Source organism: Triticum aestivum, chromosome 2D (assembly GCF_018294505.1).
Source record: "Triticum aestivum cultivar Chinese Spring chromosome 2D, IWGSC CS RefSeq v2.1, whole genome shotgun sequence".
NCBI lineage: Eukaryota > Viridiplantae > Streptophyta > Magnoliopsida > Poales > Poaceae > Triticum > Triticum aestivum.
In genome coordinates, this window is record NC_057799.1 from 548,833,091 (window position 1) to 548,860,201 (window position 27,111).

Below are 27,111 nucleotides of genomic sequence, written 5' to 3' on the forward strand. Positions count from 1 at the left end.
CTAATGTTTACGCCATCAATCAATACAATAATGTCCAGAAGATTAATGGTCAGATATTTTGTAGAATATTGATTGTGAGCTTATTCTAAAAAAACAAACAATGATTAGAAAGAAACATGTAGCTAACTGATATTTTTCTAAAGATTTAGATGGAATTTGAATGTAATCAAGACTTTTTACTACCTGAAAAAAAAGTCAAGACTTTTTACTACGTGGTGTGTGTCGGTTCAATATCCGGCATATCTCGTAGTAGGGGTCCTAAGCTAGGCGTATTGGAGCGATGGTAACATGGACACGGGGTTTTACCCAGCTTCGGGCTCTCTTGATGAGATAATACCCTACATGCTGCTTTTGATTGTATTCATATGGGTGTAGTACAGAGTACACGTATCTACCACGAGATTGTAGTAATGAATATGAGATTGTCTATTGACTAGCCTAGCCTCGGTTTATATAAGACACCGGAGGCCTAGGGTTTAGGATAGTCCTTGTCTTGGGCGCCAAGTCTTGTGGAGTCTTCCTTGTATGCGGCAGGGGTTGTCCGAACTGGCCCATGAGTATGCGGCCATGGGGTCCTCGGCCCAATCTAACTGATCGGGAGACGACATGATGAGTACCCCCTAGTCCAGGACACGGTCAGTAGCCCCCTGAACCGGTCTTCAAGTTGGGGACGCTCCTCGATTCTTCCGAACTGTTCTTCATCTTCGGTCGTCGGTCATGAAAACTAGTTCAACAAATCTTCCCATCTTCGGTTTTGAGGATCGCCAAAGTGCATCCGTAGAGTTTACACGTCGGGTATCCGAGGAGCCCCTTTAAGTTTTCGGCCTAAATCAATGCCTTGTTATTTTTACACCCACCTCGGGTTCGAAGTTGTCCCCGTGCGGCGGTGTCCTCTTGCATCCAAGCTCCAACGCCGGACTGCATTTGAGGTATCTTTTGCAGCCGAGCACCAACACCGGACTGTATCCGAGCTCCAACGCCGGATTGAATCCAAACTCCAACGCCAGAGAGTATCCGAGCTCCAAGGCCGGACTATATCCGAGGTGTCATAGATCACCTTGGCTCAAAAAGGTCGAAGGAGTTTAGCCGAGCTTAATACCAGAAATGCCTTCTACGGAGCCAACCACTGGCATCCGAGGTTTATGCCGGACTGCTTCCGAGGTGACGCACCACCTTGGGCTTGGGCTGATTGTTTGCGGATTTAATTTCGAATTGTGCAATGTAATCTCTGCTGAGATGTATAGCCAGTAGCCCTCAAGGTGCGTGTTGGCCTAATATCCGGGATGCACCTGAAGGAAAAAAATCAAACCGCTGACCCTAGTAGCCCCTGAGACTCAGGTCGATTCATAAAATCAGCCTGAGGATCAATTCCCAGCTCGGTAGCATACTTAGGAATAGAAACACGGTGTGCAAAGTCCTCGAGACTCAGGTTGGGTGCGGCCGACCAACCTAAGGATAACAATCTCCTCGAAAACTATATTGCACTTTAAATTTTGTGCATTGGATTGTCAATGCAGTAGCCCCCGAGACACTGGTCGGGTGGCAACACCAGATCAGGGGATCGATGTACCCCTTTAATATTTGTAAATAATAAGCACGAAGCCCAGTAGCCCCCGAGCCTTAATGTGGGCATGGGTGGCCGAATTAAGGATCAATATCCAAAGTAAAATCACAAATTATGTGTAATGATTCTATGAATCCAAATACTTTGCATCATCAATGCTCGGATCTGCATTGTACAAAACTTTGTTGACCAACCATCGGCTTCCACCTCCTTGACCAGTAGCCGAGGAGTGTTTGTCCTACTTTATAAAGCCTTTACAAGGGCAAAGATTTACGACAAACAAGGCAATCCGGCCATACGGTTTTATAAACAAAGGTACGCGGAGAGATATGTTATATTACTTTATAACGTAAGAAGCATCTTCCAAAGAAAATAGTCCCGCTATCGGTTCCTTTCTTTGGGTTGTCATGCCAACCATGATCATGAAACCTCACCTCCGATCATTGCAGGAGAAAACTATTGAGGATTTAGTTCGGGGAAAATTTCCGAACTCTATGATATTTTGACTCTGTTGCGACCGTTTATTAGTTGAAAGTGGCCCATCGTCGGCTTCTACCCCTTTGTAGATACTACGCAGGGTGTTTCCGCAATAACAAGACAACCCTTAGCCGACGTCTCGGTGCCCGAAGGCGGTTGTGTTAGCAGAAACGAGGCAATCAGATATGCGGGCTTTATAACTTTCACTTAGTCATAGGAGCTTTAAACTGGGGAAGCTAGCTATGAGCCCCCGGTTAGTGTTCGGCGACATCCGAGGTCAAGCCGTAAACACTTCGGCCAATGTTATGAACGGCCCGTCATTTAACATAGTCATCGGATCGCTGACCAGTTTACGCTTATTGTGACAGTCAGTTTTCGGCTTTCTCCACTGAGGTGGTTAACCATGCGAGCTGGAAGCGCAATCGCAGTGGTTCTCCCTTTGCACACCTAGCCGAACAAAGCGGAACGTAGGCGGCAAGCGCAGGAGCCGGGCAACCCAACTATTGACCGAAGACACAATTTGAAACTGATGCATATATAGCAATATCCGAGAATGTTTTTGCCGAATCTCGAAAGGTGTTCGGCATTGCACTGCGATACTTATGCTGTAAACACACAAATTGTTAAAAAGTGCCATAGGCTTGGAAAACCAAAAAACCTCAGGAAAAACTTGACGTCCGAACTAGATCAAGTGTTCGGTGCCAATCCAAAAAATTGGTCTTAGAGAAAAAACAGTGCTTCTGTCGTGCTTTAACATGACGCATCCTATCTCAAGACTTCAAGCGGGTCAGCCTTCGGCTTCAACCTCCCTATCCCGAAGGCGGGGTGGTTCTCGTTAGGCCAGTTTAGCGAACTAAAACTCGAGCGGCTGGAGAGAGAAATCAGGCTACCCGGCTATTGACCACACACTCGCGTCGAAAAAGGAGTGATAGAAAAAGACTTTGAGAAGAAAAATTTATTGTAAAACGGCTCATGCAAATTGAAGAGCCCCCAAGTGACTTGGGTGAAAGAATTTTATGTATAGTGATTGTATGTACCGAAGTAGTTATGTCATATCTGTGTTCACCCGAACTTTATACGCGTCTTAACCGACCGTCGGCTTCTCCCTCTTTGGTCAAGGGCCGAAAAGAGTTATGTACTCCACCTGTTGAGAATATCGACGGTGTTTCCGATAACCAGGCAATCAGGCCATAAGGCTGTAACAGACAAAGCGCACTCAGGGAACTTATGCTATATTACGGACGAAGTGTAAGAATCATCTTCGAAGAAAATAGTACCCCCACCAATACCTTTCTTCGGTGCTCATTGTTACTATGAGACTTGTGCAATAGATTTTTTGTACTCATGAGTTCCGTTGTGTGCCGACCATAATTGAAAACAATAAGAGCACTAGCTTTCAGCTTCACCCGGTCTGAGGTCCGGCTCGGATGACCCGATCGTGACAATCGCGGAGGTGCTCCCTTTACTCCCTAGCCGAACAATCGGGAATGTAGGGGTAAACACAGGAGCGAGGCAACCCAGCTTGCAAATCGCTTAAGTCAATATGGTGCATATTGTGGCGTAATACACGAACAAGGAACGAAGCCGTACAAGTATAATCATATGCAAGAGGAAAGGCTTCATGAAGGAAGCCCCCAAGTGAACTGGGTATTTGAATTTGTGTGTCACAAACAAGGTTATGACAAGGAATTTTTTCACAAACAACTTTTTGCCAACAAAGGTATAATGCTTGGTCGAACCGAACAAGATTTAAAACTGAAAGTTTTTGAGCATGAAAGCGACTTAGCTGGTTAGTGTGCTCGGTGTTGATGACGAGGTTCGAAGTTACGGCGGGGCGAAGACATAGTCCTCGGCCTGGCCGAGGTCCCAGCCCCGAAGTCGGTCCCGAGGGGCCCGAGCAAAGAGCTCGGCTTGATGAAGTAACAACACAACACTATGTATGTAGCTTAGGCGTAGCCCCCGGTCCAGCCGAGGAGGTAGAGTAGGTCGACAGGGTGACGCCGAAGCCTCCGGAATAGGCCGATAAAGTGATGGCAAAGGCCCCGGTCCAGCCGAAGAGTGATGGTGACGCCGGTACGTCGAGGTGGCCGCATGACGCAACCGAAGTCGTTAACCTGCGCACATAGAATAGTGCAAGCAAGAAACAATAATAATAGAAAGAAGAGAAAAAATGCATTATTAGTTTATGCGAAGTGAATAATCTGGTGAATATGGCCTTATCGCCGAGGTCGGCTCGATGGCATGATGACATTGTGGCGCGGCGATGTTGACATAGGTCCGCCAGTCGGGCTGACGCCGTGCACAAGTATCGATAGAATATCTCTGCAAAAATAATGCAATGCAAAACAACAGAAAATATTCTGTGTGCAATAATTTTTGCGAGCTAACCGAATAGTTAGGAAAAATAAAACCTATTCGACGGCGATGACGGGGCTGAATCGAATTACTAAAATTCACTGACCAAAATCGAGGTACCGTCCTGATGTGTGTTCGGAGGTCCTCATCTCCATGTGGTCGCTCGGGACGTGCTGCCGCCGCCTCATGTATGCGTTGCCGCGCGTGCGCCCCTGAGAAGTCGATCAAGACGGAGCTTGCTGGCTTGCGCGGGGATCGTCTCCTCATGTGACTTTATGTCTGGATGCGGCCACCGCTTCCACGGACCAAATTTTAGATCGGTCGCTAAAGGTTTGATATTTCTATTTGAGTAGCGATGACCATAGCAGACCAAAGCGAATAAGAGGAAGCGGTCCGTACAGACTAGTATCCACCAGTATTAAAGATATACTGATCCTTTAAGTGGAGTAGTAGTACTCAGATTACTAGAATCCACGTACCAAATCTAAGATACAGTGCTGCAAAACTAGTAATCAATTAGGTGGTTAGTAGTAGTTTGCGTCCATGCGCTTGTCAGAGAACATTGCACAGGGCCAGCGGCCAAGCAAGAGCTGAATTAAAAAAGGAAGGAAAGAGAATCCCCCTAATGCGTGCTCCACAGAGACGAACTCTGATCGGACCACATGCACTGCTCCATGTCTCATCTAGATCGCCGCCGGCCGGACTAATTTTCGTTCCTTTAACTTTTTCCGCTGACTCACACAGCTAACCCTCAACTCTGGGCCGCCGCCGCATGCGCATACTTCATCAGGAATTTCCATGGTGCGCTGGGTCTGATGTACTCATAATAGCCGCATATGAGTCCGGATCCGGTGTACTACAAGGTGACAATACGGCCGCCGTCGTTAAACTTTCTAGATCATGGATCTTGATATAACTATAAACAATATAGCATGGCATGAAAGCAATGACTTGCAAAAGAGACGATTTACGTAGAACAGGTCTAATTGAAAAAATATCACCTGATTGTCCCATCAATCCGCGACGATCGTCCAGCAGGCTCTCAATGAAAGCACCAATGTTGGTTCAATATCCGGCGTATCTCATAGTAGGGGTCCTAAGCTAGGCGTCTTGGAGCGATGGTAACATGGACACGGGGTTTTACCCAGCTTCGGGCTCTCTTGATGAGATAATACCCTACATGCTGCTTTTGATTGTAGTAATGAATATGAGATTGTCTATTGACTAGCCTGGTCTCGGTTTATATAAGACACCGGAGGCCTAGGGTTTAGGAGAGTCCTTGTCTTGGGCACCAAGTCTTGTGGAGTCTTCCTTGTATGCGGCAAGGGTTGTCCGAACTGGCCCATGAGTATGCGGCCATGGGGTCCTCGGCCTAATCTAACTGATCGGGAGACAACATGGTGAGTACCCCCTAGTCCAGGACACCGTCAGTGTGAGCGTGTGTTTGTGTGTGTGCATTTAATATATAATGTTTGTCTTTCTAAAGAATGCCTTTCCCCAAAAAAGCCAGAAGGGAGCAAAGGTGATACACATGTTATTTAAAAAGCTGAAACCATCGATGCTAACACGTTATGGGCTTCACGCGTTGAACCGGATCTGGAGATATGTGGCACTGAGGTACATCAACTTAGTTTAAGCATAACAAACCAAAATTTACTTAGTTGTGTGATGACCTCGTAACCGATTGCTATATGTTTCGCTTAATGGGAATTTTGAGTCTATTTATCCTCTTTCCTCGGTATTCTATTAGTATGTAATAGGTACCATGCATTTGCTCATGGAAATTCATCAACATTAGCTAGCCGCTCCTATCATAGGCTAGTGTCCCGCTTCACATGCTCAAAATTTCTTTTTATATAATTAGCAAAAATATTTAGAAAACGATTCCACAGGCATAGTCAGGCTATGTTGCTCGTAGGATGTCGAACATCACAACATGTTTATCCAGAATGGGCAAGTATCGAGACGGCAGTTTCCTTTTTTAGTGCTCTTAATTAGGAAGTCATAGGATTGAAGTTGAAAATTTTGACCCATCCAGTCACTTGTACATGCATCTAAGATGCAAGGACGCTTAAATATACTCCAGCCCAAAACCTCGTGGATCTGGGAAAAAAGCGATTATTATATTTGTGGATGACTCTGGTAAATATAAGGAAAACACAAAATATATGTTATTCCATTGATCCTATACTAAACCATTAGATTTATTTAACCTCGACCATATGTAAAATAATATCAAGGCTTGTCAAATTAATAATGGCATAGTCTACACAAGTAAGTTCTTGCTGGAGCACAAACTAAAGCATCGCCAATACAATGTTGAATAAAAAATAATCAAAGAACGTACTTTACCTCTTGCAAAAAGCACCGCAATAAAATTTACTGGTACCGATAATCAATAAATAGTGATGGTGCGAACCAGCAATTAATTAATTGATCTGCTAACCCCGAGCCTATGAGCCGAATGAGGAGCATATCAGAATGTGGGCATCGGCGTTTCATCCACATGGAGACCAAGCTTTGAACGGATGCCCTACAGATTAATTACCTGCGCCATGCTGCAACTTGATGATGCATATGGCGTCAGGAACATAGACAATGGGGTTGCCGACCAGTGACCTTGGGGTCAAGTGTGTTGTTAGTCTTCTCCAGGCAGAGGTTGCGCTTGATCCACACAACCATTGTCGGAGTAAGGGTTAATGGCTTATCAAGTTTGATGAGATCGATGTTGCTAGTTTCTTAGTAGTGGAGGAGAGGCTGGAGAGGAACCGGAGGGACGCTAGGCTGAGGCCTTGCGGGTGCTGGGATGAAGGAGTGCATGGATAAAATAATTTGAGAACTTGTACGTGGACGGTTAGGCTAGCTATAAGTGGAAAATTACCTTTGGGTGTAGATGGGTAATAAATGCTTCAAATATTAATGTTAATAAGTTGTGTCTTAGATCTGTTGGTTCTAATAACAAAGTTACTACTTCTAAGATTGTTTATATTCAAGAAATTTGCAATCATTATTTTAGCTGGTAATAGAAGACATAGTGTAGTATCAGCTTCCAAAAATCGCAATAGTTTATCGATGTTACAAAATGGGCAAGTTATTATGTTAGAGCTCCAGCCAAGGTAACAACAGCACGTACATATCACGACGTTGATTCAATCTTTATGTTGATGTCTAGAACATGAACATTGGCTTGCATGACACACATGTGAAGCTAAAATTATTATATTTTCAGCTTCACTGGTCAACCGTATCAAAAAAAATAGAACAACTTCAGGTTACCTGGAACATTGTTTAGCATCATAGAGCATCCACTCGTTGTAGTGGGTAGTTGTTTCTAGTGCCGAACTGGCTTTGGTGTATTAACAGCAAACTCGGCTGCAAAAATAGGACGCTAATTAATCAACATGCAACTGGCCTGAAAAAAATTCACGTCATGCACGTACACCGCACTTGATCGATCTTTACTTGATCGGCTGTATGGAAACACATGAACACATCTGAGTTTGTGTTATTGATCAACGGCCGGCCGGAAACAAATCCACGCCATGCATGTACATCAACGCACCTGAGTTTGGTGTATTGATCTACGACATAGATTGCTTGCAAAGATGGCAGCCGTGCTTAAATGATATTGGCGCCGATCAGGCTACCGTGTTGCTCGTCCCGTCCAAGCACCAGCAGTGCAATAAATTAGTTTTTTTGTAGGAAGTTTTTTGCAGGAATTAGGGCATCCCCTAAAGATCACGCAGCAGCTTGGGCGACGAAGCTGCATGGGTATTTTTTTTGTAGGAAGTTTTTTTTTCACGTGAAGAGGAAATAAAAGCTATTATTTTACGTAATGGCAAAGGTGGGTAATTTCTCTAAATTCTGTTAGTAAATAATATCCAATGGTCATGTTTTACTGGCGTGTCTAATAGACGATCAGATGTTTCTAATTTTTGTGAGATTTTCTAGAATATTTATCTTTTTTTGGTTAGCTCGTAAAGCACTTTTTATATATAATAGATTTGCCTATATGATGAGTGAAGAATATCAAATGTCTATGATGGGAGAATTGAAATTCTTCTTAGGTCTTCAAATTCGTCAACAACGCAATGGCATATTCATACCTCAGGAGAAATACCTCAAGGATGTACTGAGGAAATTCGGCATGCAAGATTGCAAAGGCGTCAAAATTCCTATGCCCACAAATGGCTATCTGTGCACTGATGAAAATGGTATTGACTTCGATCATAAGGTATACCGCTCCATGATTGGTTCTTTATTGTACTTATGTGCATCTAGGCCAGATATAATGCTTAGTGTTTGCATGTGTGCCCGATTTCAAGCTACACCGAAGGAATCACACCATAAGGCTGTGAAACATATTCTTCGATATCTGGCTCACACACCAACACTTGGATTATGGTACCCCAAGGGCTCGGCTTTTGATCTCATTGGATATTCGGACTCTGACTATGCTGGTGATCGTGTGGACCGCAAGTCAACATCTGGTACATGTCATTTCCTCGAACGATCTTTGGTCTGTTGGTCATCGAAGAAACAGAACTCCGTATCACTGTCTACTGCTGAAGCTGAGTACATTGCTACTGGTTCTTGCTGTGCTCAATTGCTGTGGTTGAAGCAAACTCTCAAGGACTACTGCGTCAACGTGAAGAATGTGCCTCTCTTCTGTGACAATGAGAGTGCCATCAAGATTGCTCACAACCCAGTTCAGCACTCGAAGACAAAGCACATTCAGATTCGTCATCATTTTCTTCGTGATCATGTGTTGAAGGGTGACATTTCTATTGAGCATGTGAATACTGAAGAACAACTAGCCGATATCTTCACAAAGCCCTTGGATGAGAAGAGATTTAGCAAGCTGCGGTGTGAGCTAAATATCTTAGAATCTTCGAATGTTCTTTGAATAGGACACTCATCCTAACACTCATGCATAAATTGATGACTTAGATGTGCAACACATGAAGAAACGTTTTTCTTCAATCAATGAAGAATAACACTCTAAGTGTGAAGAAATTAACGAAGAATTTGATTCTCAGAACCCTACGACAAGTGTACGTGGTGTGTGAAATCATGATTCTTATACGGTGGGTCACGCCACCACCAAAAGTTGAAAATCTTCAATTTGAGCTTTTCCTCGATTTTCAAATTTCTCAGTTGTTCATGTTCTTCAACTTTGCATTATCTTCACTGTTTCCGTCGTTTTTCTTCATTGGCTATATATATATATATATATATATATATATATATATATATATATATGAGTTTATGTCCTCTACAGCATTTACTTATTGCTATTTCTTCAAGTTGTTTTCTCTGCTAAGTGAATGTGATCGGACCCTTCCCCCTCTATGCTAAACTCAACCCATTCTATTCACAAATTCTTCATGTGTGTTCTATTTGAAACTCGTTCAAAATCTTCACTGTGTCCTTGTCAGCTGAAGAATTTATGAATGGAACTTTTAACTTATCTTATCCAAATTTTCGGCTTTGCCGCTCAAACCGTTCCGCATCCCATGAAATACTTATCTATTCACCCACGATCTCACACGATCTCCACTTCTCAGTACGTGGGTGACACATGTCAATCGAATGAGAAGGGTCAGGGGCACGTTCGTCCAATTTCTTCGGGCGAACAGTTTTTCACCGTGGCTATAAATACCCCTCCCCTTCCTCACTTCTCTTTTACTCCGCTCGACCTCACTCCAGCTCGAGCTTCTCAAACCCTAGCGCCACCGCTACTTCATCATCGTCGGTGAGGAAGAGCTTCACTGCCTCGACCTCATCGCCGTCGTACTCACGCCGACCGCAGATTTCTTCACTCGGCCGCCGCAGTAGCTGTCTTCCTCAGCCGAGTTAGGGTGTGGAAGATCAGCACTGACGAACTTCACATCTCCACTTCCCAGTTCGTCGTGTTCTTCGTCTAGGGTAATTGAAAGTTACTTTTACTGCCCTCTTTGATTCAGATGATTTCTACAAAATCCTCAAAGGTGTTTTTCTTCAAATCTTCACACACTAAACACCTCACATGTCATCTGTTCTTGATTCATTTCTCTAAGTTATATTTTTCTTCAAGATTCGTCAATTGTGTGGATTTCTGATCTGTACAACTCTGGAACCTAAGACAAAGAACGCTTAGTGAAATTCTTCAAGACTCATCTGGTCAAATTCCTCAAACTTGTTCTTTTTACAAAACCTTCTGAGAACGCATATGACCTCTCCAAATTCCTCGCAACTATACTCTGTTCACAGGTACTCATGTCCGCTGCTGAATCACTAGGTTCTCATCAACTTAACTCATTTGCAGCGTTCCTCGAAGAAAAGTTGCATACTTCTTCAGAGAATTCCATTGTTCAAATTCCTCATCTGAAGAAAATGGCTGATGGAAAGAAGCCACAAAAGGGAGGAAAGAGGCCTGAGATTAACACTGCTTTCGAAATTCCTGATGACATATATGCGGACTACTGCACTCCTAATGAGGCCAAGTTTGGAAAAGAGGACAAAAATCAGCACAAGGTGCGCATACAGAGGATAGAAAGGAGATGGGCAAGGGAGTGGAGGGAGTACAGGTATGTAACTCCCATGTACATGAAGAAATTCGCACTCAATCCTCCATGCCCAAGACCTCCATTGGCACCTGGCCAAGAAGCAGATCCCACTAGCCTCAAGCGCGGTGAGGATTATCCTGATGAATGGGCCAAGCACTAGGCCAAGTTGGCTAGACAAGCCAGAGAAGCAGTGAGGAAATTCAACGAAGACTCTGTTGCTGCTGCTGCCACTGCTGAGGCCTCTGCTAGCAAGCCGAAGAAGGCCACGGCAAAGAAGCCTGCGCATAAGCCAAGTGCTTCACCTTCAATGCCCTCAAGGCCAAGTTCCTCAGCAATGCTCTCACGGCCAGATTCCTCAAAGCCCTCACGGCTAACTCCTCAAACTGCTCCTGCTCCTTCAAAGTCCTCAGCTCCTCCGCCAAAGTCTTCGGCTGCTTCAACCAAATCCTCTGCACCAGTGCATGTCGCCACGTGCCAAAGGACTACTGGCATATCTATTGCCTCAGGAGCCTCTGCAAGTTCCTCAGCTGCTCCAAGTTCCTCAGCTGGCCCCTCTATGCTGAAGAAGAAGACCACTATTGGACGAGGTCCTTGACCAAATACTCACAAGAAGCAGGTCGCCTTCGAAGTGCCCTCTGATGATGATGAGGCTGATGATGAAAAACTAGCCGAAATCATTAGAGACAGACAAGTCAAGGCCGCTAGAGCCAAAGGAAGCAATGTGCCACTTCTTTTGGATCCGAAGCTGATCCTAGACTTCATCGATCTCTGGCACAAGGATCCCAACACACCTTTGCCTGAGATGAACCTCACACCTGGTCAAAGTCATGTTTTGACTGCCTTCATTGAAGAAGAGAAATTGAAATTTGAGAAGGCCAGGCAGCTGAAGAAAGCTCAGTACAGGAAGGAGCGTTTTCTGAAGAAAAACGTTGTCTCTATGACAACTGAAGAACTAGTGAAGATTCAGGCTGAAATCAAAGGCCTCAGTGATGACTCCAATGCTTACTATGCTGATAGGCAAGGAGCCAAGGTCAGGTTTGTAAAACTGACTGAGAAATTCACTTCAAAGGTTGCATCTCCATCGCAACCAGAAATTCCTCAAGCTGAAGCATCTGCTCAACAAACAGAAGAGCACGCCAGCACCGCTGATGAAAATCAGGCTGCTGCAGAAAATGTGAGTTCCAGGGCTGATGACTGCATTCCAGCCGCTGAAGAAATTGCCAGGGCATCCACTAGTGGTGCGCGTGAAGAAAATGAAGAAGTTAGGGCAACTGCATCAGTTGTGCCTGAAGAATCTCAACCAAATTCCTCTGCTCCTCCTGCACCTACTCCAACTCCGATCCTTCCATCTGCATCAGATGTGAAGAAGACCAAGCCTGCAGAGCGTGCACCTGTGAAGAAAAGGAAAGCATCAGCTTCATCAGATTCTTCGGCACCGAAGAAGATGAAGAAATTGACAAGCTCATTTGCAAATCCAATTGATGTTGTTCCTGTTTCCAGCATGCCATCAAAGGAAATTGTCCCTTTCGATGAAGATTATGTGATCCCCAGCGGATCTGATGAAGACATTCCCTCTGCTGCTTCCTCAGAGCAGATGGATGAAGAAATTAAAGCTGACGCAATCCCTTCAACCCCAATTGTCTCCTCGCCCATGCCTCAGTTATCTGCTAAAGAGGCCGGCGTTGAGGAATTGGATGAACCAAATTCTGACGTGGACATTGGGAGTACTACTCCATTGATGAATGATGACTTTTGGGATAGTCAGCATCCCAACTCCCCTCTGTTCACGCCATTGCAACAAATCCCTCAGTCCACAGCACAAACTGTTCCAATGGGCTCTGAAGAAAATCAACCCACTGCATCTGTTCATGAAGAAATTCCAGCCACTAGTGCTGAAGAAACTGCTGCTGTTGAATCATTGAAGACACAAACTGCCACTGAAGAGGAACCAGAAATTCCTCAGCCTGGAGAACCTGAGATTGCGATTCCTGAGGTTGTGATGCAACTGACTGACACTCCTCAACCCAAGCCAAAGGATCCATTCTCAAGGAAGCAAAAATTCAAAACTGATGATTTCTTCGGCGAGCACGTATTCTTCACTGATTACAACCCCTATGACTTTGCTCGGATTAGGAAGAGGCGTTTCTGGACTGCCAGCCAGGCAAATTTTTATTCCTCAGCGCTGTTCAACAAAGACAAAGTCTTCGATCATGAGCACATTCCTCACATGGATATGGAATCTCTGCCGTGCTTCGTGCCAGTCCTCAGTGTTCTTCACGACGCTGGATTGTTAAATTTCTGCACTGACATCTGTGATTGGAATGAAGAACTCATTCTTCAATTCTATGCAACTCTGCACATCACCGGAGACTCTGAAGATGTGAATTCATGGGTGCTGGACTGGATGACTGAAAATACTCACCACAAGGCACCAGCTAGTGAATTGCTTCGTGCTTTGCCTCTCAGTCCTCCCCTTGAAGCTGCTCGTTGCATGTACCAAGAGCCTGAGCTTACAGATCACTATATGCAAGTGCTGATGAAGCCATTAAAGCCAGGTCAGGCCCCAAGAACAAAATTCCTAGTGAAGGAATTGCTATATGTGCCTCGGACTGTCTATCGCATTCTGACAAAGACATTGAGTCCTATCAAGGGCCACGACTCGAATGAAGAAGTCGTTGGCATCATGTAGAATCTGCTTTTCAATATCATGCATGGCATTCCCGTCAACTTCCATGATTTCTTCATGAGGACTTTGGCCAATGTCGCAATGTCACCGTTTGAGTTGAAGCCTTATGCTCCGTGGATTATGAGATTCATCAGAACAAGGTCTTCACTCAACTACAAAGCTGATACACTGAACCATTGCAGCTACTTGCCCCCGATTGAAGTCCTCAAACGGACATTTTCCTCAGCTGATGACAAGGGCAAGGCTTCTGCTGTTATTGATTAAGGCATTCGTCCATTGGATGGCCAATTTCGCAAAGTTGCATCCTACTCCACCAATGACGACTCTGCCACCCATGACTCTGCCGCCAACGCACCCCAGCAAAATCCTCAAGGCACAGCTCCCAGGGTGATGACTGATCGTGAGCTTCTCCTCAGTCTTCACCAGAAGGTTGATCGCAATCACAAATGGGTCAAGCGTCAGTTTGGTTCAATTCTTCACAACATGACTGCTACCCACAATGCAGTGAAGAAAAACCATTACTACCTCCATGAAACCTTCAACCGTACCTTGGCTGTTCTGTCTCACATTTATGGTGCAGAAGATCTGAAGAAAATGGGTCTCAAGGAAGATTTTGACTGGTCTGCTCCTCCACCGAAGAAATACAAGAAGGTCAAGGTTCCTTCCTTGGTAGCCAGCTCGTATTCTTCATCATGCAACACCGACGAGTATGAAGACTTGGACGACACTGCGGCAGGCCCTACTACGACAAACGACCCCAATAACGCTGGCGCTCCTTCATCAACTTGATATTCTTCAGTGGCGTTAGTCATCAGTTTCGATCCTTTTGGTCATTCGATGACAAAGGGGGAGAAATTTGAGTTAGTCTTCAAGCGGGTCTAATTATATGGGCATTTTTACTAAGTTGCAACTCTCGTTCTTCTGATGACTTTGCTGGACCGAGTTGTAAACTTAAACTCTATGGTGGCCTGATACTTTTGCTGTAGTTTTTCTGCATGCTTATTCCTCATTAATGTTTATGCACGCATGCTGAATTACATCAGTCACCATATTTCATCATGCATTTCAAATTCTTCATATTATATGTCAAATGCGTGTATGAATTACAAGATATAGGGGGAGATCTCCATGATTTTACTCTTCAAGTGTGCATTGCTTCAAAAGCAAATTCCTCACTATGCACATCTTCAGGGGGAGTTCTTCTATATCTTGCAATCAAATTCCTCAATATCAGTATTTACACTTCATATGTTTATCCCCGTTGAAAACTTAACCTATATTGTCATCAATCACCAAAAAGGGGGAGATTGTAAGTGCATCTAGTGCCCCTTAGTGATTTTGGTGTATTGAAGACTTATAGGTTAAGGGACTAATGTGTTTATGAGTGTACACAGGACTATAAGTCTATGAAGAGTTTGATATTTACAGAGAAAGTCGACCCCTAAAAATGAAGTTCTTCGACTAAAGACTTTGGATTTCTGAAGACTTTCTGAAGACTTTGAAAGTGAAGAAATGGTGTGACCTTGAAGACTTGGTATTCATGCGAGGAACATGGAGCGTGAAGACTTTTGTTTTTGTAGTTTCATTTTCTCTTTCTTGAGTCATAGGAAAACCCGTACTGTTAAGGGGTTCAAGGAAATACTAAGGAAAAATTTCCATGTGATGCTCAACTCAAAATCCTACACCTACCAATCCCTTCGAGTGAAGCTATTGGAAATCTCATATAGTTCAGTCATATTCTTGAGTGACAGAGACGAAGTTCTTCTGGTCTCTGAGGAATTTGTTCTGACTAAGGAGTTAGGAATTCGCCAGTGTGGATTGCCTACACAGTGAGGAACATGATAGCCCTGAGGAATTTGAGCCTCAAATTTCCGACCGTTGATGTGCCTTGTGCCAGCTGTCCCAAAATATCTACCCACCTAACGGTCATATTATTGAAGGGCATTTATGTCTTATCATGTCGGGCTGCTCCCTAGGCTATAAATAGCCGCCCCCTACAACCACTAGCTGGTTGGCTACTCCGAGAGAAACTGACACTTGTCATTTGAGAGCATCCCATCCGCCGAGGACTTTGAGCGAAAATCATCGAGTGAGGAAAACCCAAACCCAAACACCTACAAACCCAAAGTGATCGAGCATCACTGAAGAGATTGATCCTGCGTGGATCCGACGCTTGTTACCTTTGAAGACTGTGCTTCTTCCAGACGGTTAGGCGTCATGGTCTAGAGCATCCAAGAGGAATTGTGGATCGCAGAGTGACCGAGTTTGTGAAAGTTCAGAAGTCACCTGAAGACTTACCACAAGTGATTGGGCGAGGTCTGTGTGACCTTAGCTCAAGGAGAATACGGTGAGGACTGTGTGTCCTCAGGTTTAAATACCTAGCCGCTCCAACCAGATGTACAACTGAGACAGCAGTTGGAACTGGTCTACCAAATCATTGTCTTCACCAAGCTTACTGGTTCTATTTCCTCAACTCTTTCATTTCCTCATTACAGTTGTTCCGTGCTTGTTCATATCTGTTTGAAGACTTTGACTGAAGACTTCCTCAATTTCCTCACTTCAATTTCTTCAGTCTGTTTGTCTTCATCCTGTGTTATCCTGTGATTACGCTTTCTGTACTCTGTGCTTGTCTTCATTTCATCATGATGACCATGCTTGTGTTCTGTTATGTTTACTTTTGAGTACTTATTCTGCTGCTAGTAGTTCTTCGCTAAGGAATTTCCTCACCTGCAAATTCCTCAGTGAAGAATTCATAAAAATCGCCTATTCACCCCCTCTAGTCGATATAACGCACTTTCAATCGCAGAGAAGTACTAGGGGCAGCAATCAGAAGCGCAGCCCACGATTAGGAGACAGGTTCATCTGCATGCTCCAACTTGATGAAGCAGAAGTGCTACACATGTTTTATGCTATTTTACCTGAGAGAGCAGCAGGAGTGATTAGATAGCTAGAAATGAGTTATGATGATTAAATAGCTAGTGTTGGTGGTAATGACTATGATGATTATTATTAGCTAGTGTTGGTGGTGATTAGATAGCTACCGCAGCTAGTGTTTGGTGGTGATTAGCTAGCTAGAATGAGTTTGAAGATGATGATGTGTACTGTTGGTGGTAATGACTATAATGATGATTAAATAGCTACTGTTGGTGGTAATGACTATGATGATGATTAAATAGCATGTGTTGGTGGATTAGATTCAAGTGGAGGCAACATGTGGTGCACATCGAAAGTACTACTAGTCCAAACTAGATCAAGTTTGGATTAGTAGTATACTTTTGACATGCACCACATGTTCCCTCCACTTAAACCTAATCCACCTTCATTTGACACACTGTTATGGACATATTAATATAACAACCTCATAATTGGTATTGTACCAAAATTTGTATAACGACGTATAAATACACTAAAAATTAAAAAATGAGAAAAAGAATACTAGTAGCGATGGAGAGTAAACACGCTACTACTAGCTATATTAGCAGTAGCGCCGGGGTGAACAAACGTTGCTGCTATATGTCTTAGCAGCAGCGCGTGTAGCACGCGCTACTGCTAAGGAATAGCTGTAGCGCCTTATCAGTAGCGCGTCCTCCCGCGCTACTGATAGGCAAAATACCCGCGCTACTGGTAGGGTTTTCCCTAGTAGTGTATGATTAACCCCTATTGCAAGCATCCGCAACTACAAGAGAAGTATTAAGGTAAACCTAACCATAGAATGAAACATATGGAACCAAATCAGCCCCTTACGAAGCAACGCATAAACTAGAGGTTAAGCTTCTGTCACTCTACCAACCCATCATCTACTTATTACTTCCCAATGCCTTCCTCTAGGCCCAAACAATGGTGAAGTGTCATGTAGTCGACGTTCACATAACACCACTAGAGGAGAGACAACATACACCTCATCAAAATATCTAACGAATATCAAATTCACATGACTACTTATAGCAAGACTTCTCCCATGTCCTCAGGAACAAACGTAACTACTAACAAATCATATTCATGTTCATAATCAGAGGGGTATTAATATGCATTAAGGATATGAACATATGATCTTCCACCAAATAAACCAACTAGCATCAACTACAAGGAGTAATCAACACTACTAGCAACCCACAGGTACCAATCTGAGGTTTTGATACAAAGATTGGATACAAGAGATGAACTAGGGTTTGAGAGGAGATGGTGTTGGTAAAGATGTTGATGGAGATTGACCCCCTCCCGATGAGAGGATCGTTGGTGATGACGATGGCGATGATTTCCCCCTCCCGAAGGGAAGTTTCCCCCGCAGAACAGCTCCGCCGAAGCCGTAGATTGGTTCCGCCAAGGTTCCGCCTCGTGGCGGCGGAGTTTCTTCCCGAAAGCTTGCTTATGATTTTTTCCAGGGTAAAAGACTCCATATAGCAGAAGATGGGCACCGGAGGCCTGCCAGGGGGCCCACGAGGCAGAGGGCACGCCTAGGGGGGTAGGGCGCGCCCCCACCCTCGTGGATGGTGGGTGGCCCCCCTCTGGTACTTTCTTCGCTCAGTATTTTCTATTAATTCCAAAAATAATTTCCGTGGAGTTTTAGGTCTTTTGGAGTTGTGCAGAATAGGTCTCTAATATTTGCTCCTTTTCCATCCCAGAATTCCAGCTATCAGCATTCTCCCTCTTCAGGTAAACCTTGTAAAATAAGAGAGAATAGGAATAAGTATTGTGACATAACGTGTAATAACAGCCCATAATGCAATAAATCTCGATATAAAAGCATGATGCAAAATGGACGTATCAACTCCCCCTCCCCCAAGCTTAGACCTCGCTTGTCCTCAAGCGGAAGCCGATAACGATAAATATGTCCGCATGTTTAGAGATAGAGGTGTCGATAAAATAAAATACGGACATGAGGGCATCATGATCTATCTTATAACAGTAACATATATATATATATATATTGTCATATGATTTCTTATGCTCAAATAATAATCTATTCACATTGTCAAGTATGAATCAGAAACCTCATTGAGAACTAACAAACTATGATCTCGGTCATTGAAGCAATTGCAATTTATCATAACATCGGAAAGAGTCAATATAAGAGCTTTTCAGCAGGTCCACATACTCAACTATCATTTAGTCTTCCACAATTGCTAACACTCACACAATACTTATGGGTATGGAGTTTTAATCAGACAAAGAGAAAGATAGGGGCTTATAGTGTTGCCTCCCAACCTTTTACCTCAAGGGTAATGTCAACAATAATAATTCATGCAAACTTACATCCAATTGGATATATATATATATATATATATATATATATATATATATATATATCATGATCTTTCCAACACAATGTGCTTGCCAAAGGATAAAATGTAAAAGGGAAAGGTGAAGATCACCATGACTCTTGTATAAGGTATAAGACAAAAGTAAAAGATAGGCCCTTCGCAGAGGGAAGCAGAGGTTGTCATGTGCTTTTATGGTTGGATGCATGAAATCTTAATGCAAAAGAACGTCACTTTATATTGCCACCTGTGATATGGACCTTTATTATGCAGTCCGTCGCTTTTATTGCTTCCATATCACAAGATCGTATAAAGCTTATTTTCTCCACACTAATAAATCATACATATTTAGAGAGCAATTTTCATTGCATGCAACAACGAAAACTTACTTGAAGGATCTTACTCAATCCATAGGTAGATATGGTGGACTCTCATGGCAAAACTGGGTATAAGGATATTTGGAAGCACAAGTAGTATCTCTACTTGGTGCAAAGAATTTGGCTAGCATGAGGGGGAAAGGCAAGCTCAACATGTTGGATGATCCATGACAATATACTTTATTTCAGATATAAGAAAACATAACCCATTATGTTGTCTTCCTTGTCCAACATCAACTCTTTAGCATGTCATACTTTAATGAGTGCTCACAATCATAAAAGATGTCCAAGATAGTATATTAATATGTGAAAACCTCTCTTTCTTTATTACTTCCTATTAATTGCAGCGATGAACAAAACTATGTTTGTCAACTCTCAACAACTTTTATTCATCATACTCTTTATATGTGAAGTCATTACTCTCCACAAGATCAATATGATCTCTTTATTTCTTTCTCTTTTCTTTTATTCCCTCTCGATCATAGCAAGATAATCAAGCCCTTGACTCAACACTAATCTTTATTATATATAGCTCACGGACTCGATTACATAGAAGGATCATAAAGCAAAACTCAAAACTAAATCATACTAAAACTTTTATTCTACTAGATCAAGATATTACCAAAAGGATCGAACTAATAAATACGGTAAAGATAGGAGTGTGATGGTGATATGATACCGGGCACCTCCCCCAAGCTTGGCAGTTGCCAAGGGGAGTGCCCGTACCCATGTGATTATATCTCTTTTGCTGGTGAAGGAGATGGAGTTGTTGATGATGTAGGCTTGTCGTCCGTCTTTGAGGGCATAGGCTCGCCATCATAGAAGGATGATCGAGTCTCCGGGATCCTTAAATCTGTAGCCAAACTCATCCTCTTGAATCTATATTCATACTCACAGTTTTGGTTTTGCAGGTCATAGATCTGGGCTTGGAGGTGCTCCATTTTCTCATGAAGCTTGAAGATGGCCTCCCCAATGTCCTTGGCGTCCACTTGTGGTTGTTGGTGAACTCCGTGATCACTATGTGATTGGAGTCGAGTCCACGCTCCACCATCTCCTGACACTCGAAAACTTGTTGCTCCATTGCCTTGATCCTTGTCTCCATGCTTCCGGTCCTCCTTGGTCCCTCAACATCTCGGATGTGCAGCAACCCCTCACCCATCTCAATGGTTTGAAGGTGTTGCAGCACTTCCGCGAGGTAAGGATTGATGACCTTCTCGAAGAACTTGTCCTTGGGGGCACTTGGAGACGTCATGGTGATCTAGATCTGTCAGAAAAACATCTCGAAACAAAAACAGAGGATATTTGCGTGGTACGGTGGTCAAAACCTTCGGGAGATTATATAATGATTTTTTACCGACCAAAAGAAGTATCGTGCAAGAAAACGGAGTCCAGAGAGCACACGAGGTGCCCACGAGGCAGGGGGCGCGCCCAGGGGGCAGGGCACGCCCTCCACCCTCGTGGAAGCCTCATGTCCTTCCCGGACTACTTCTTATTTTCCTATTTTCTTAAATATTCCAAAACGGAGAAAAATTACCATTATAACTGTTTTGGAGTTGGTTTACTTACCGTACCACATACCTATTCCTTTTCGGAATCTGAAACGTTTTGGAAAGTGTCCCTTATGTATTCCTCCGGGGTTACGGTTTCAATAACATTAGTTTCAACATTTATAGGATTACCTGAGATATAATGTTTGATTCTTTGACCGTTCACCACCTTTGGATTTGTGCCTTCAAAGTTGTTGATTTATGGCACCGGAACGATAGACCTCCTCGATAACATAAGGACCTTCCCATTTAGAGAGAAGTTTTCCTGCAAAAAATCTTAAACGAGAGTTGAATAGCAACACATGATCACCTACATTAAACTCACGCTTTTGTATCCTTTTGTCATGCCATCTTTTAACATTCTCTTTAAATAGTTTGGCATTCTCATAGGCTTGAGTTCTCCATTCATCAAGTGAGCTAATGTCAAATAGCCTCTTCTCACCGGCAAGTTTGAAATCATAATGGAGCTCTTTAATGGCCCAATATGCCTTATGTTCTAATTCGAGAGGTAAGTGACATGCTTTTCCATAAACCATTTTATACTGAGACATACCCATAGGATTGTTATATGCAGTTCTATAGGCCCATAATGCATCATCAAGTTTTTTGGACCAATTCTTTCTAGATCTATTGACAGTCTTTTGCAAAATTAATTTGAGCTCTCTATTACTCAATTCTACTTGACCACTAGACTGCGGGTGATATGGAGATGCAATCCTATGATTAACATCATACTTAGCAAGCATTTTACGAAAGGCACCATGAATAAAATGTGAACCACCATTAGTCATTAAATATCTAGGGACTCCAAACCTCGGAAAAGTAACTTCTTTAAGCATCTTAATATAGGTGTTATGATCAGCACTACTAGTTGGAATAGCTTCTACCCACTTAGTAACGTAATCAACAGCAACTAAAATATGTGTATACCCATTAGAGGAAGGAAACAGTCCCATATAATCAAAGCCCCAAACATCAAATGGTTCAATAACGAGTGAATAATTCATAGGCATTTCTTGACGTCTACTAATATTACCAATTCTTTGACATTCATCACAAGACAAGACAAACTTACAGGCATCTTTGAAGAGAGTAGGCCAATAAAAACCGGATTGCAATACCTTATGCGCAGTTCTATCTCCAGCGTGGTGTCCTCCATAAGCTTCGGAGTGACACTTGCATAGGAGCTATTCCTGTTCATGCTCAGGTATACAACGTCTAATAACACCATCTACTCCTTCTTTATAAAGGTGTGGGTCATCCCAGAAGTAATGTCTTAAATCATAGAAAAACTTTTTCTTTTGCTGGTATGTGAAACTAGGTGGTATAAATTTAGCAACAATATAATTAGCATAATCAGCATACCATGGAGCAGTGCGAGAAGCATTTATGACAGCTAATTGTTCATCGGGAAAGCTATCATCAATAGGTAGTGGGTCATTAAGAACATTCTCTAACCTAGACAAGTTATCTGCAACGGGGTTCTCAGCTCCCTTTCTATCAATAATATGCAAATCAAATTCTTGTAGCAAGAGAACCCATCTAATAAGTCTAGGTTTAGCATCTTTCTTTTCCATAAGGTATTTAATAGCAGCATGATCAGTGTGAACAGTTACTTTAGAATCAACAATATAAGGTCTGAACTTATCACAAGCAAATACAACTGCTAAAAATTCTTTTTCAGTAGTAGCATAATTTCTCTGGGCATTGTCTAGAGTTTTACTAGCATATTGGATAACATTTAATTTCTTATCAACTCTTTGTCTTAGAACAACACCTATAGCATAATCACTAGCATCACACATAATTTCAAGGGATAATTAGATTTATGCCCCTAGTTGTGTCCCACTTGTCTGTTTTACCCCTAATTCCCAAAAGTCACCGGTTCTGTCCAAGTCACTTTGCTCCTCTTATGCTTTTGCCCTTTGACCATTTGACCGTCAGTTTGAAAACTTCATAACTAATTCATACTGAATCAGAAAAATGCAAATAAGATACCAAAATGTTCAGAAAAACATCACCTATATGTCAGTGTCATTTGCATTCATGAAAAAGTGTTGGAAAGTGCACATCCGAGTTTTAGCTCTTTTGATACCACCATGAATAGTGAACACTAAAAAAATTCAAAAAAATATGGTGGCGAAGAATAACAAATGTTCTAAGTGCTTGCCAAGTTTCATATGGGAACGACATTCGTGGAAGTCGTGGCAAAAAAATAATATATTTTGGAGTGCTGATTGTTTTTTTTTGCGGCGGCACCCACGAATGTTATTCCCTGATGAAACTTGGCAGGCACTTAAAACATTTGTCATTCTTTGCCACCAATTTTTTTTAAATTTTTTTGAACTTTTTTAGATTTTACTATTCATGGTGGTAGCATAAGAGCTAAAACTCGGATGGGCACTTTCCAACACTTTTTTCATGAATGCAAATGACACTAACATATAGGTGATGTTTTTCTGAACATTTTGGTATCTTATTTGCATTTTTTCTGATTTAGTATGAATTAGTTATGAAGTTTTCAAACTGATGGTCAAACGGTCAAAGGGCAAAAGCATAATAGGAGCAAAGTGACTTGGACAGAACTAGTGACTCTTGGGAATTAAGGGTAAAACAGACGAGTGGGACACAACTAGGGGCATAAATCTAATTATCCCTAATTTCAATGGGTAAATTCCAATCAGGTGGCTGAACAATAGGTGCAGAAATCAAGGCTTTCTTAAGTATTTCAAATGCCTCTACACAATCATCATCAAAGACAAAAGGAATGTCTTTTTGTAAGAGATTAGTCAGAGGCTTGGAGATTTTAGAGAAGTCCTTAATGAACCTCCTATAAAAGCCGGCATGACCAAGGAAACTTCTTATACCTTTAATGTCCTTGGGACACCGCATCTTTTCAATAGCATCAACTTTAGCTTTATCAACTTCAATACCTCTTTCAGAAATTTTCTGCCCCAAGACAATACCTTCATTAACCGTAAAGTGGCACTTATCCCAGTTCAAGACAAGGTTAGTTTCTTCACATCTCTGCAAAACTCGATCAAGGTTGCTCAAGCAATCATCAAAAGAAGATCCATATACGGAGAAATCATCCATGAAAACCTCAACAATCTTTTCACAAAAATCAGAGAATATAGCCATCATGCATCTTTGAAAGGTAGCAGGTGCATTACATAAACCAAAAGGCATATGTCTATAAGCAAAGGTACCGAAAGGGAAAGTAAAAGTGGTCTTTTCTGGATCCTCTTTTAGCACAGGTATTTGAGAGAAACCAGAATAACCATCTAAAAAGCAAAAATGTGTATGTTTGGATAATCTTTCTAGCATTTGATCAATAAAAGGTAAGGGGTAATGATCCTATTTAGTGCTTTATTTAATTTACGGAAATCAATTACCATTCTATAACCTGTATTAATTCTTTGTGGGATCAATTCATCTTTATCATTAGGAACAACAGTAATACCTCCCTTCTTAGGGACACAATGGACAGGACTTACCCACTGACTATCAGCAACGGGATAAATTATACTTGCCTCCAGAAGCTTTAGTATTTCTTTCCTTACCACTTCTTTCATCTTAGGATTTAACCATCGTTGGTGATCAACAACTGGTTTAGCGTCTTTCTCCAATTTTATTTTGTGTTGGCATAGAGTGGGACTAATGCCCTTAAGATCATCAAGAGTATATCCAATAGCAGCAAGGGGCTTCTTCAGAGTTTTCAATAATTTCTTTTCTTCATGCTCTGAAAGGTTAGCACTAATAATAACAGGATATATCTTCTTTTCATCAAGATAAGCATATTTAAGAGTATCAGGTAAAGGTTTAAGCTCAAACACGGGATCACCCTTAGGTGGAGGAGGATCCCCTAGGATTTCAACAGGCAAGTTGTGTTTCAAAATAGGTCCCTGTTTAAACAATACTTCATCTATTTCCCTTCTTTTATTCATAAACATATCATTTTCATGGTCTAGCAAATATTGTTCTAAAGGGTCATTAAGAGGTACGGCAATAGAAGCAAGACCAATACTTTCATCTTTACTAGGCAATTCCTCATCATGGGGTTGTCTACGAAATTTAGCAAAGTTAAACTCATGAGACATATCCCCCAAACCAATAGTAACAACATCATTTTCGCAGTCTATCCTAGCATTAACAGTATTCAAGAAGGGTCTACCAAATATGATGGGACAAAAGCTATCTTGTGGGGAACCAAGAACACGAAAATCAGCAGGATATTTAGTTTTCCCACACAAGACTTCAACATCTCTAACAATCCCAACTGGTGAAATAGTGTCTCTATTGGCAAGCTTAATTGTAACATCAATTTCTTCTAACTCAGCAGGTGCAATATCATGCATAATTTCTTTGTATAAGGAATGAGGTATTGCACTTGTACTAGCACCCATATCACATAAGCCATGATAACAATGATCTCCTATCTTAACAGAAATAACAGGCATGCCTACTACAGGTCTATGTTTATTTTTAGCATCAGGTCTAGCAATTCTAGCAGCTTCATTGCAGAAGTAAATAACATGCCCATCAATATTATCAGCCAAGAGATCTTTAACCATAGCAACACTAGGTTCAACTTTAATTTTCTCAGGGGGTTTGGGTGTCTTAATGTTACTTTTGTTGACCACAGTTGAAGCTTTAGCATGATCCTTTATTCTAACAGGGAAAGGTGGTTGCTCAATATAAGCAGTAGGAACGACATGATCATTATAAGTGATAGTCTTTTCTTCAACTTTAATAGGTGCAACTACTTTTACTTCAATGGGAGGATTATATTTAAACCACTTCTCCTTAGGGAGATCAACATGAGTAGCAAAGGATTCACAAAAAGAAGCCACTATCTCAGAGTCAAGTCCATATTTAGTGCTAAATTCACGGAAAACATCGGTATCCATAAAAGATTTAACACAATCAAACTTAGGTGTTATACCTGACTCCTTACCTTCGTCGAGATCCCATTCTTCAAAGTTGCGTTTAATTCTTTCCAAAAAATCGCATTTGAATTCAATAGTCTTCATCATAAAAGATCCAGTACAAGAAGTATCGAGCATGGAGCGATTATTGAGAGAAAGCCGAGCATAAAAATTCTGAATAATCATTTATCTTGAGAGCTCATGATTGGGGCATGAATATAACATTGACTTAAGCCTCCCCAAGCTTGAGCGATGCTTTCTCCTTCGCGAGGCCAAAACTTATATATATAATTACGATCACGATGAACAAGATGCATAGGATAAAACTTCTGATGAAATTCCAATTTCAATCGGTTGTAGTTCCATGATCCCATATCATCACATAGCCTAAACCATGTCAATGCCTCTCCATTCAAAGATAAAGGGAAGACCTTCTTCTTGATAACATCCTTGGGCATACCTGCAAGCTTAAATAATCCACAAACTTCATCCACATAGATTAGGTGTAAATCGGGATGTAGTGTTCCATCTCCTGTAAAAGGATTAGCTAGCAGTTTCTCTATCATACCCGAAGAAATTTCAAAGTAAACATTTTCAGTAGGTTGAGGAGCAACTCTTTGCTCTACTGGTCGGGATGAAGATACCCCGAACAAGCCCCTCAGAGGATTACTTTCCATAGTAACAAGTGACAGTAAATTTCGGCACACTATATAAATTTTTCCTTACCAAATTCCACCCACCAAAAGCGCTTCACTCCCTGGCAACGGCGCCAGAAAAGAGTCTTAATGACCCACAAGTGTAGGGGATCTATCATAGTCCTTTTGATAAGTAAGTGTGTCGAACCCAACGAGGAGCAGAAGGAAATGACAAGCGGTTTTCAGTAAGGTATTCTCTGCAAGCACTGAAATTATCGGTAACAGATAGTTTTGTGATAAGGTAATTTGTAACTAGTAACAAGTAATGAAAGTAAATAAGGTGCAGCAAGATGGACCAATCCTTTTTGTAGAAAAGGACAAGCCTGGACAAACTCATATATAAATGAAAGCGCTCCCGAGGACACATGGGAATTATCGTCAAGCTAGTTTTCATCACGCTCATATGATTCGCGCTCGTTACTTTGATAATTTGGTATGTGGGTGGACCGGTGCTTGGGTGATGTCCTTGCTTGGACAAGCATCCCACTTATGATTAACCCCTATTGCAAGCATCCGCAACTACAAGAGAAGTATTAAGGTAAACCTAACCATAGCATGAAACATATGGATCCAAATCAGCCCCTTACGAAGCAACGCATAAAGTAGGGTTTAAGCTTCTGTCAATCTAGCAACCCATCATCTACTTATTACTTCCCAATTCCTTCCTCTAGGCCCA